At 41.4% G+C, this 13817-nt stretch overlaps 1 pseudogene; it reads right to left on the bottom strand.

Moving 5' to 3' along the window:
• Nucleotides 1-416: 416 nt before the first annotated feature.
• On the bottom strand, nucleotides 417-13128 carry LOC111754461 (nucleophosmin-like; annotated as a pseudogene).
• Nucleotides 13129-13817: the final 689 nt, after the last annotated feature.

A 13817-nucleotide genomic window follows, 5' to 3' on the forward strand; every position in this document is an offset into this window, starting at 1 on the left:
ATGCTGCCTGGCTTTGCTGGGAGTAACCCTGGCCAGGACCACTGGCATGAGTAAAACTGTTCACTGCCGCCTGCCCTCCTCGGGTGCCATTCCTTCCCCGACTCAGCATCGCTACAATAGGATGCGAGTGAGAGTGTTATTATCATTGGGTTCTTCCGGGGTAGGAGGTGTACCTCTTTGGAGACAGTGGCTCACTGAGGCCTTGACCTGGAAGGGGGGCTGTATAATTGTCCCCAGCCTTTTTCTCGCCCTTCTTGCTATCCACAGTGACATGAGAAATAGTTCTCTACTTTATATTTCCACTGATGCATTTTTATCTGGGAGCCAAACCATCAGGGACAAAATTTTCTGAAAAATGAGCCAAAATAAATCTTTCTTCCTTTAAGTTACAAGTGTCAAGGTTTTTTGTTACACCATTAGGAAGATAGACTAGTGCTGAAAGTCAGCACCAGTGGGTGGGGGCATTGATACAGTTGAGCTTGGCTTCCACTTTTTGAGAGAAACTCTTTTTCTATACTTGCTTGCATTTTCTCTTTAATGTCTTTTATGGAACTAGATTCTTCAAGTGTTTCAGAAATCTTCCTGTTTTTGAGGATTCCTGGCCTTTTGATCTTGATATTGATGGTGTTGAGTCTTTTTCATTCTGGTTTGATGTTCTGTGCATTTTTGGCAGAAGATTCTCATATCCATGTGTTTACTGGCACCTTCTATTCAGTTTCTTCATCAACAAATCATCATCATCATCTTCATCTTTGTTAGCAGCTAATTTTACTTTTTTCTGTGGAATCTTGCTACCATCTCTAGGAGCAAAGATATACTTAAGAGTTTTTCATCCTCTTCCTCTTCCTCCTCATCGAACTCTGCACCTTCCTCCATAGCTAAGTGCTGTTCACTAATATGCACAGTCTCCAAACTACACTTCAACCTTACAATGACAGGTGCTGCAGTTTTAAAACCCCCAAGCAAAACTGTTGTGCAGACATTTTCACAGTTGCCACTGTTTCTTTACCTGGACTGCCTTTGTAGTTCATAATCTCTCCTTTAATAACAGGCAGGAAAGATGTCTACAATCAAATGTTTTCAAGAAAGGAGCAGTTTCACCCTGAGACACTTTTGCCATCTCCATGGAGAATAAGAATGAATGAAATAATCATAGTAACCACTTTATTTACTGTGATAAACTTCGTTTCTGGGCTACTTAGGCACTTATTTCTAAGTACCAGAAAACAAACTACAGGGGATCAAAGCACATTGATCAGAAAAAGAGCATGATTACTAAAAAGGTTAGCATTGTAAAGTGAACTAAATACTTTACAATGGGAAATAGTTACAATGACTGAAAACATCTCAAGAATTAGTCAGACTTCCCACTTCAGAGCTTAAGGTGTGGAAAAGATAATCCCAGGGTGCCCTGATCATTCAGGGATGCCTATCAAAAGATACTCCTGAGTTCAGCCACATAGCTCACAGTGGTAGCTGCAGCAGTGTCAAGGGAGATGGGGACTGCTTCAGCTTACAGCATGCCTAGAGCCACCCACAATGCAGAAGGAAATAGCTACCAGGTCCTAGTGGCTTCTGTATGTATTTCAAAGGAAGATCTTAAAATCCTGGCAGTGTATGCTCAAGGGCAGGCATGAAGCTGGGTGAGTGGGGAAAAAGTTGCAGTGTTGAACCTAATAGTTTGACCCCCCCCCCCGGAAATGCAAAACCTTTGCACAGGAAACCTTCAGGCCATGAGCCAGCCAATAAGAGAGGCTAGTAATGCCACATAGCAGGGCCCATTTTGACCTTAAGAGCTCAAATCTTGCCATAATTGGCGCCAGGTACTAGACAGGGCACTGCCAAATGTAGTATTTGCCCTTCTGCATTAAGGCCTTGATTTTGGATCATTACTTTTCTTACCCTCACAGAGGGTAAGAAATGTTTCTCATTTGCTGACTCAGAACATTTGTCCTGTGCAACAGTACACTGGAAATGTTTCACTTTCTCTGTTGATATCTGCTGTGGCCTACCACTGAGGTTTCCTTCAGGCTCATGGAAGACATCACACCAGCATTTTCAACAACACTGGAGCTCTTAAGATTATAATACTAATAAACATGGATTAATGCATTTTGCATCATGAAATGGACTTGAGACGTTCGAGGCAAGGGTGAGAAAGTTGTTGTTTCAGTATAAAATGCCTTCTAAAATTCTCACGTGTTTGCAAGGTGTTGGGATATTTTAATCATGGAGGCTCTGCACTGATCAGTGGCTTTGTCCAGTTCTGAGTGCAGTGAGTAGAGGTGCTAGTCAGACATGGGAACCATCTAGAGTTTGGCTGGTGGGAGTGTGACCTGAAGGGTCTGTTCTTATCCCAAGATCACCTGCATGTCCTGCTTTTTAGATGCCATGAGCTAAGTGGCTTTCTTTGCCACCTAAGTATTAACTTGTTGCCAATCAACTGTGGGCTTAATGATATAAAGTAAAACAGACTGCTCTTTCTTTAAGTAGTAAGGGCTAGATACTTTGTCACAGCACCAGAAAACCTGACTACCCCAAAATATTTCTCCAAGAAAGAGCAGTTTCTACTAATGAATCATTTATCATCCTCTAAGAGGGTAGGAATAAAGGAGAGAGCCATAGTATATTAAACGTCATCTCTCTGCTATAAAAACAGCTACTTCTGGGCACTGGAAAACAACCCATCTATTTTGAACTGAAAATGCTTCAGTTACCAAAGATTGGACTTGGATAATCAGTGATGTTGACACTTTTAGGACTGTGGCAATCCTTAGAGATGGCGTAAATGGCTATTGTATAAAGGGAAGCACATGAATCTTTTGGATGGCAAGGAAAAAATGTTATCACCTTTATCTAGATGTTCCCCAAAGTCTCATGCTCTAGATGGGGCTTTTTGGAAGTGGCTGTATTTAGGGTGTGTAAATGTGGATTTAGGTTGTGATATTGGGATTAAGAGTGTAGAAAATGAATACCATCCCTAGGTATGGTTGGCACCAATCTCTGGCTTCCAACCTGGATGGAATACAAAGGAACAGAAAGAAGTCAGGCTGCTGCTGCTGCTTGCTTCTCACTGCCTTCTGCCTGCACTGCCATGGACAATTTTTCCTCTATGATGCCCATCTGCTGTGCCATCCTGCCTAGGAGGCAGCCAACTATGGGCTGAATCCTTTATAAATTGAACTGAAATAAATCTTTTATCCTTTAACTTTGGAGGTCAGGTAGTCCAAAAAAGAAACGGAGACACACATCATTCGTTTATATCCTATGATAAGTGAATTTATGGAATCCTTAATATACCTTCCTTTTGTTATTTAATTTATAATAATTGTGGGGTAAGGTCTCCAATGAATGGTGAATGCATACAGGAATAAGACAAACTCTACTCATTGAGAGCTTCCACCCAAGGAGAAAAATACAATGCATCCATGTGTGGACAAGGTATCACTGAATAAACAGCAGTGGTTGAAGGAAAATGAACAGTTATGAAGCACAGAGGATGAAGAGGTCACTTTCTCTGCTTCTAAGAGGAGGTGACCTTGGAGCTGGAATCCCTGGGAAGAGGAAGAGTGTTCAGAATGGGTAAGGCGATGAAGGGAGATGAAGGAGGGGAAGAAAACCCTCATGTAATAGGAAAGCACCAATATTATCTGGCGAAGCCCATGAGCACAGATGCTCATAAACCTTGGAAAGCACACAAGATCCCAACAGTGGTATTAGAGAGATTAGAGAGGGATTAGAGAGGGATTAGTGGGATTGGAGAGATTAGAGCTGACTCCAAACTTCAGATATTGGCTTGTGTGGATCAAACTACAAGACAATCACACTTACTATAGGCAGGATTTCTTGTTTTCAGCAAAGTGATTTAATTTGCTTTAATTTTACAGGTTGGTTGTAAGGAAGAAGATTTTGGTCCCACATTGTCATTGTGGGCTCTTGTCTTCTTCACTATCATCGACAGCACTTTGTCAGAAGCAAGCCACAAGTGCCGATTTGTGTCTGGAATCTGCCACATTTGAATGTGCATGAGCCTCCATTTTTGTAGCAAGTGAAAGGATTATTTATAGCTTCAATAGAATCTAAAAAGAAAACAAAATCAAACATAACTGAGTTTTGTGCATGAAAAATTATTTCAAAAAATGCAAACCATGTGGTTTGGTCCTCTTTTTACACTAGCATGTTCTTTTTTTTTTTTTTTAATCAAGGCTAGGGTTTATTCTACCAGGAGAGTGCAGTGTGATTCAATCATCATCTACACCCAATTATCAACATGGCCTGACACTGCTGCTTTCCATGATATGATATTCATTTTCTTTGAATCAGATGTCAAAGGTTCTGTTCTGTGGCACCTAGTTCAGGTCAGGTAAGAACTCTGCAAGGCAATTAGACCAGTGAACTTTGCCTGTGAGTGACCCCACTTCTGGTTATGCATGCTAGCAGTTTCCACACTGCAGTGGTCAGCAGTGACCTAATTAACTCTCTGTTTTCCTGCTCATTTGATGCCTTAGTTAGTTGGTCTGAGGTAAGAACAAAAAGAATGCAGCTGCAAATATTGAAATTATTTATTAAGAATTTAGTACCTATATAACTTACAGTTGAATGTATTCATTTATCAGGAAAATCAACTTTAATAATATTATTTCTCACATGTATGTGTGGTTTAATGGCATTGCTCCTTCCTTCCCCTTCCTTGTTGCCCTGTATGATTCCTGGTACAGTTCTAAGTGTTGGCTTAATGCACGGGTTGTGGCATCTCTTGGAGCCTCCTAACACTGGAGCCACACACAAAGCTGACAAGAGGGAGTGAGCCAAGTTGATTCACAAGCTCAGGTTGTAGCCTTTGGTTTTCCTTGGCCTCTTTCTATTCCATTTTCCTCCCACTTTCTCTTTGTTCATTTCTTCCATTTTCTGTTTGCTAATTCTTTACATTCCATTTCCATGATGTCAAGGATTAAATAAAGTTCAGACATGCAGTTTGGAAAGCTGCCCTATTCAGTGAGTCCAGCCAACCTCTGGGGCAAGGGAGTCCACATGATGACCTCTGTAAAGTCCAAGGAAAAATCCACCCCCAAGAATAGATTGGCCTGATTATTCTCTGGGATTCCCCAAGGTGCCACAGTGCTTAGCCCTTTGGAGATTTATAAGATCATATTCCATACTTCTTTGTCTATGTGAAGCTGAAATTTCCAAATATTACTAAAAATGTACACAAAAGGAAAGAAGGAAGTTGCCAGAGCGTTTAGCCAGTGGGCAGTCTTAGGGTGATGAGGAGGAGCAGACAGAAACCTACAGCTGGGCTGAGAAGTAGTTTTGAGTTGTAGGAAATGACACGTGGTTCTCTGAAGTACAATAGATTTGGTCCAAAATGTGCTCAAAGGAGAGAATGACACAAACACAGAAGGAAGTGAGAATAGAACTGATAAAGTAGAGAAAGGAAGAATGAGAGAAGTAGAGAAGATAGGTAGAGAAAGGAATATGAGGGAGAGAGAGAGAGAGAGAGAGAGAGAGAGAGAGAGAGAGAGAACAGACTCCACTGTAAACAGTCTTGTTCCCTATCTTGTGGCTGCCTTACCTGGAATGGTGAGCAGGAATACCAAGAAGACAGTGAAGATGACATGCAGGACCCGCATGGCTGATACCTGCTGATCTTCTCAAGCAGAGACTGGAGACGGTCAGAACCTGTCCCCTTACATAGTTCCAGATGCATGGTTCAATGGTAGATTTCTGTACTGGCTACAATGCTAAGAATTACAGTTATTACAAACAATACTTTCCTGATGTGTCAGAAGAATGGCCCTTAGATAACAGGGAACCCACAACCAGACTTGTGGCAATTTGCTCCTCTTCTTGGGACCTGGAGCTTGTTTCTTCCTTGTTCCTTTGGGTTCTGGTATGAACGGGGTAAGGGTTAAGCTAGACTTGAGGATGACTTCAGACTCACTTCTCTGCCATGGAGACTTTTCATTCTGCTAGATTTATGCTGCTCCTATGGGTCTGGGAACAATTCCTCCCTAGTGGGTCATGTCCAAAGCCATGAAGCTAAACTTTCTAAATCCCAGTGTTCCCAGCTGTGGTCCCAGCGTTGGGATCTGAGGGATAAGACAGGAGCCTCTCTGCCCACATTATCAAAATTTCATAAAATTCATGTGAAAAATCTCAGAATCTAAGCATCCACCTAACAGGGCAGGTGCTGACTCAGTTAGGTCTGCTTTTTCCTTCTGTAAACAAAGAAACTGGAAGGATACCATAGTACCCCAAATGCTTCCCCCCATTTCCATGGAGAGAAATCAAGCAGATTGTCCTATCAGTCTGGCCATGTGTGGCTCTAAGAATCATTCAGACTACAGAGCCACGGTGTCTCAGGTTTACCCAGAGATCAGTGCTGAGGGAATTCTGTGACCCAACTCTGAGAGAGTCCACTATCTCTCAGACGATGTCGTGAGGACCAGTTCTGAGAGGGCTCATGGCTCCGGACCGCAGGAGGCCCATGGTTCCCCAGTCTCCTTTGCTGCATTGTAAGACGGAGAAACCTCACTGGTCATGGCAGTTTGCAGAGTCTGGGCTAGAACTCAGGGGTGAGGATTTCCTGAGAGAAACTCAAAAGTTTCTTTCTCCTTTCATCTAAATGACATTCAGGCAACAATTGCATAGACAGATATCTATAATTTATCATTGGTTTTGATTAGAACAATGATGAAGGTTTCAGCAAATTATTTGGTGGCAGAGAAAGGGGGAAGAACTCTTCCTTTACAGTGTTACACTTTAAGAACTTATGTTTTTCTGTGAGACAGAAACATTTCAGTTTAAATTGATATATACACTGATGAGATGTAAACTCATATACACTATATGGCACTATTTCAATGAATTCCTACCCTGCAGTGATCAAAGCAATAATTTCTTTGTAATGAGAACATTGGAAATCCTCTCTTTCAGCTAATTTGAAATATGTATTGAATTAGTCTCAGTAACCCTAGTGTGCAGCACAACAGAAGACTTAATCCTGCTATTATATGTGGCTTCTGCTATATCCCTTTTCTCTGTACACACACACACACAACCTCTCCTGGCCTCTGGTAACCACTTTTCTCATCTAGGGTCAGCTATTTCTAAAGGACGTTGGCAATGATGCTGTGTGTCAGCAAGATGGATAATAACCAACTGATTCGGAGTTCCCTTTGCAATTTATGGATGAATTCCCACTGGACTAGAGCTATAGTCCATGGGGCACCTCAGCCTTGGTCAGGACCCTGTTTCCCCATATGCTGATCAGGTCAGTACTGAGAAACTTGAACCTCGTGTCCTGAATATAGCAGCATTTCTTCATTGATTGACTTCATTGCTTTTGTTCCTAAACCAAGGCTGAACATTGTGTTGGGGAGCATATGGGAAGATTGTGGAGGAGGGCTACTCACCTTGTGCAGTCAAGAAAGACAGAAGGGATATAGAAAGGGAGAGAGGGAGAGAGGCAGAGAGTGAGACAGAAACAGAGACTCGGGGGTTGGAAGGGGAACAATTACATACAGGACACACAATTTATTGTATTATTTATAATGGTCACTCAAGGAGTCAAGTACAAAGAAAGTGCAGGAAATCTGTCCACAACACCAAAAGACCTAGAAAATCCAGCTGAGGACCTGAATCCAATGGCAAAAACCTGTATGAGTTTAGCTGAAAGCCTAGAGCCCAAGAAGATGACCCATGCAAGTCCATTTCATGGATCCGCTCAGGGGAGGCCCAAAGGTCAGTGGTGGAAGCCTGAAAGTCTATACCAAAGGGGTGAAGAATCTGTGCCCACAGGCTGAGGGTTTTGCACAGGCACCAAGAAGCAATGTTCTAAGTAAGGAGCAGGACTCCCCTGAAAAGTACCACAGCCACTCTCAGTGATAATGAGGTCCAGAGCTCCTCCGATGATGGAAACAACTGAGTACATATCAGGAAGCCAGTATTACAAACTTCTCCTGGAGATTAAACAGCACACATATTTCCCTCTGGAGCCAGGAAGCAATACTTAAAGTAATGACCAAAGTGTCCCCAAAGTGAACCACGGCTTTTCTCAGGAGCAAAGTCCCCAGCTCCTCTGATGATAACAGCAGAGTTCATATCATGGGAACCAGCATGATGAGCTCCTCCAGGAGAACCAATGGCTCCAAATGACAATAAGACTTAGAACCCACAATGCCACTCTTCCTCTGTGGATCTCCTTATTATGCTGGCAACAGTCCTCACGTGTGCCCTCCTTACTGGGCACTACACTGATTCAGTTCAGCTGGTGTTAAGATTGACCACCAGTTACCAATCCACTACACAGGGCCTTGACATTCCTTTCCAGCTTTCAGTGAAGATCCACAATCAGGCTCCAATTCCAGAAGTTTTAATCACCTCTAAACAGCAGCCAAAGGGATGGCAACCAGGCTCATGGCACACGACTTTCAGGGTTCACTGGAGATCTAAAGCACAACACATCACAGCGCTGCACCCTAAATAAAATACCTCAGTGAGCATTGCTTAGTTAGAAGAGGAAATTCCTACGTGAGTAACAGTGACACTCAAGTTAGCATTATTTAGTACGCAATTAGTACTCACATTCCCCTCATCGTTTCAACAGGGGTACTGAAGTACTTAAGTCTCCTTGAGCCCTACCTTGAATTAGGTTATATCTCTTTTTTTTCAGCAATGAATCTTTTTTAAAAATGTACAAAAATTTTTGTACATTTTTGCTATACATAATAACCATATTCATCATAGGGAACTGTAATTGTACATAATAAATTTTAATTCCTTATTTCCCATTTCTCTCTTGTTCCTTTGATCTTTCTTACCCTCCTTACTTACAAAACTTTGTTTCCTTTATTTTCCTACTGTTCCTTTTTTATAAAAAAGAATCCCTATTTGCTGTCCTTCCTTTTCCCTGTTCCCTCCCTTGCTCCCTTTTTGATTTGAACATTTTATTCCTACTTCCCAGTATCTATCATTTCCCCCCCTCATTTACCCTTTGGGTTTCTTGTCTAAGAGAAACAGTTTATACTTCAATATGTGTGTCCAATTTATTTCACTGAAAATTATGTTCTCAAGATGGATCTATTTACTAATAATGTCTCAAGTTTGTCCTTCTTTATGATAAATGTCACTCCATTGTATACAAAAACCACATTTTCTTTACCGGTTCATCACTTATGGGCATATGGCCTATTTCCTAGAGTTAGCTACTACAAATTGTGCTTCTGTAAATACAGATGTGCATATATAGCTGTGGTCTCATGCTTTTAACTCTTTTGTAAAGCTATGTAGAAGGGGAATTGTGGGGGCAAATGGAACTTTGAGTTTTAATTGTTTGAGGAATCTCCATACTGATTTCCATGGTGGTTGTACCAGTTTGTACTCCCACCAGCAATGGAGAAGCATTTTTTTTTCCTTACAGTCACACCAGGATTTGTTTTTGGTTGATTTCTTGATGGTAGCCATTCATTCTGGAGTGATATGGAGTCTCAGTGTTGTTTTAGTTTGCATTTCTCAAATGACTAGTGATGTTGAACATTTTTTCATATATTTATCCCCTGTTTATACTTCTTAATCTTGAGAAGTTTATGTTCATTTCATGTGCTCTTTTTTGGACTGGGTCTTTCATTTTGGGGGCCCTGATTTTTAGAGTTCTTTATATATTCTAAATGTTAGTCCTCTGCCTGAGGAAAATCTGGTAAAATGATTTTCCATTTTGTATGTTGCCACTTCACTCTGTTAGTGGTTTCTTTTGCTGTTCAAAAGCTTTTTAATAAGATGTGATCTCAGTTGTTGATTCTTATAGCAGTGAAGCTTAAAGCAGCATTGTAATCCTCTTCTTGAGAAGGAACTTCCTCGGGTTTTGGCAGTTGAATTAACTGAAGTTAGTAGTTCCTATTAGTTCATCTTGTCATCAATCCTTCCTTAATGACTGATGTGCTTACAATTAACAATGCATTTTCATGTTAAGAGCTACCTACATAAGAAGCCAAATTTGCCCTCCACTCTGTCCTGAGCTCCAAGGATGACCCACTTTTGTCCTGCCTGGATCCCAGGGCACGTTGAAGGCTGGTTGCAGAGTGCTATGGTTTAGGTCCAGAATGTATCAGAGTGCTCCTGTGCTTAGAGGTGGGGCTGGCTGTCAGAAGGCAGGTGCATCACAGGAACCCTACTCATCAGAGGATTAATCTGTTATTGAGTGTGTAGCTTAGTGTGTTTTTAGGAAGGAGGTCCCAGTTGGGGGATGTGGTCACTGAAGGTGTGACCAGGATGCATGCATTTGGGTCACGAGCTCCTTCCCTCATTTGCATCCTGACTGCCATGCTCTGAGCAGCTTTCCTCTGCAAGTCCTCCCCACCTTGCCTTCTTTACCTTGGAGCAACTGATCTGGTGAAACCAAATACACTTCTCCTTTAAGCTGTAGATATCAGGTATGTTGTTATGGTGACAGGAAAGCAGGTTAATAATGCAGAGAAGGAGCCAAAGTTGATCTGAAATGTAAAAAAAGTGCTGAGAAATGCATGCACTTAAGAGGAAGAATACCCAGAGGACTCCTGACCTCAACATGGCTCCGTAAAGTGGCTGGATTGAGTTCTCATCAGGAATTCCTGCATTACAGCTACTGCATTTGGCATTGTTGAGGTGGCTCTTGGTGGCTGGGCTTTGCCCTAACAATGAAGCTCACTGGAGAAACCTGGAAGGGGCACCATTTGTCTCCCAAACCCTAGGTTAGTAACTTGACTGTCATAGATAGCCTCACCATAAACCAGAGAACAGGTATTATAGGATTTGGGGATTTGAAAACCTTAAAGAAAATCTGAAGTAATTGGTTTTCATAAGCTCAAGGCAATGCAAGGTTATGGGTTACGTGGTACCCACTGGCCCTGGGTGGGGAAGGACCTCATGGTCCTATTCCTTCCCAGCAAGGCAAGTGATGTGTCTCCAAGTCTCTCCTTCCCCTTGTGACTGGGGACAGAATGGAGATGGTGTGCCTGTGTCAAAGTGGCTTGGGATACCAGGAAAGAAGGAGAAGTCCCATTCCTACTGAGAGACTTTCAGAAAGCAAGGTTTGTCACAATTTAGCCTTTGGAAACTGGCATTTGTCAGTAGCAAGTCCTCAGTGTCGAGAAAGGCAGTTTCCACGGGTTCTCATTGTGTGGCCATAGTTGTCCTCAGGGTTTGGGGGGTGGTGTCACACAGGGACTTGTGCTTGATGGGGGCAACGCTGGATGGCACATTCTTCTGTCATCATAATGATCTTCTTGATGGTGTTTTCTCCGAGGCAGTGTTTGGTGAGTGGAACCCAATGAGACAGTCATACAGGGTCATGAGGAGAGTGAGCAGCTCAGGGTACAGGGTTCACAGACTCAGGCCCAGGGCTCAGAGGTGAGGTTGGCCTGGCTGCCTAGAGCATCCCAGGAGTGGCCTGGACATCTTAGAAGTAAGGCTGCTGACAGTGATGGCAACAGCAGCAGTGACCTGAACCCTAGGGAGAGAGGAGGGTCTCTATGGAGGGGCCTGGGACTCTGCATCTTTCCATCTCCAGAACCATTTCCAGAACATCTGCAACATCCCTAATTCCTGGCCTGAGCTTTAGGACAAGGACCCAGATGTTCAGGTAGTAAAATGTCAGAAAATATACAAAGCAGATATGGGCCCTGGGGCCAGGCAGTAAAGTGCTTGGGAAAGTTCTAGAGCTCTCCTCAGAAATGGAAATTAAGAGAGCCACATATGATAGCAAAGTGCTATTTCCATGTGAGGCTCCAAAGAAATCAAGGACAATTTTATTTATTTATTTATTTATTTATTTATTTATTTATTTAGTGGTACGGGGGATAGAACTCATGACTTCATGCTTGCCCGGCAGGTACTTATGCCACTGAGCTAAATCCCTGACCCGGACATTTTAAAATTAGATTTTGCTTCTTTTTGAAGACACAACGATTGAATACATCAGTGGCAGTTTTGAATTAATATCAAATCATGAAGGCATTTTGGCTATTTAGAGGACCTCCACGTGTTTCTAGGAAGCACCAGAAAGGTCTAATATCACTTGCACAAAGAGACAATTTAAAATTCAATTTGGGGGGGCTGGGGATTTAGCTCAGCAGCATAAGTGCAGGCAGTTGTGAGTTCGATCCCTGGTACCGGTAAAAAACGAAAAAGACAAAAAAAAATTCAATTTAGTTTTAAGTGAAGCAGATTTTTAAATACTTGTCTTTTAATAATTTTTATTGAAAATTACTAAATCTAGTTATATTACCATTCATTTCAAAGTTGTCTTACTGATGCCATAATTTGTGAAATCCTTTTCCCCACACTCCAGTTAAATGAGCAGAATTTTATAAACAAATTCTGCCCAGTGTTGGAGACCTAATGAATGAATCTGCAATCCTAGTAATCAAATATAATCATTTAAAATAAATATGGTCATCTACTGAAATTAAGACACAAAAACTATCACTTTATAATATGAAAGCTTATGTTATTATTCCGCAATAAATGTCATTTCTGCTAGATTTTATACATTGTAAAATATTTTTGAATAAAAAATACCTCAACTGCCTTTAATATCCTATTTCTTTCTTCCTTCCTTTCTTCCTTTCTTTCTTTTCTTTCTTTCTTTCTTTTTTTTTTTTCAAGCAAACAGCTCCAATGTTTTCATTTTGATTGTAGCTTTGCAAATTCTACAGCCTGCTCTCTTATGGCCACTTCTGTGAGAGTATTTGTTCCTCTCTACAAAATGCCAGGTAGAGTGACTCAGTTTCACAGATGAAGATACTGGGGCCTCCTTCAGAGACAGGTCGAAGGCCACCTTGCTGCTGAGCGGCAGAGACGTCCAGTGAAATCAGCCTCTTTTCCAAGTCCTTGCCACTGTCTTTTCTTCCACAGACGCTATAGTAGTGTTCCCATAACTTCACCCCTTCTTTCCCTCACACCCTCAAAGCTGGAACAGCGCTCTCCACCACCCCCTCCCTCTCTCCGTACTGCTGTCACCCTTCCCCGTCCCGAGGTACCCGCGATGCGGAGCCCGCTGACCCGGTAGGGACGAGAACCTGACTGTAGCGACTGCCACCTTGCGGTAGGTTTCTGTACAGCACTGCGAAATGCGGGCTCTTTCTCTGCCATCCTCTCAAACCAACTTTTGTTTCTAAAAACTTTATTGGGTGTCTGCTTTACTTATCTAGTGCCTTTTCTATTTAGTTTGAATTGAATATTTTTTTCTAGTTTCTAGTAGTTAGAAGTGTCAATTTGTGAATTTTCTTATAGTATAAAAATATTTGTTGCTATTCTCTTTAAAGTAAAAAATTTTTAAAAATGAAAATGTTAACCCTAAGCAATGTTTTAGCCATATTTCTATAAATTTGGTAATACTGTTTTCCTTTTCAATTGCTTCAAATATTTTCTATTTTCTCTTTTGGTTTCTGCTTGAACAAGGAAAAACAAGTTGATTACTTTCCAAATACTTGCGATTTTTTTTACAGGTGTCTTTTATCAATATTTTGTACATAGCACATTTTGTATAATTTTAAAGTGTTTTGGATTTTTATTTTAAAGAGGATAAAACAAAACATAACAAATAGAACAAAGCAGATCAGAACAAAACAATGCAAACAACACAATATTTCAAAATTGGACATCAGGAAATCAGTGGTGACTACCATAACATCTCTCGTTTTCTTCAAAATAGTTGTCCACACAATAAATTTAAACAAAACAAAATAGTATAAAACTGATGAAAACAAAGGAATGAAAGCATTCCAGGCCTTCAAAACCGGACCATAGCAAAGTCAACAATGGCTGCCACACTGTCTCTT

The sequence above is a fragment of the Cavia porcellus genome, unplaced genomic scaffold (assembly GCF_034190915.1).
Source record: "Cavia porcellus strain 051 isolate PalLab524CR breed Dunkin Hartley unplaced genomic scaffold, mCavPor4.1 scaffold_24, whole genome shotgun sequence".
Lineage (NCBI taxonomy): Eukaryota > Metazoa > Chordata > Mammalia > Rodentia > Caviidae > Cavia > Cavia porcellus.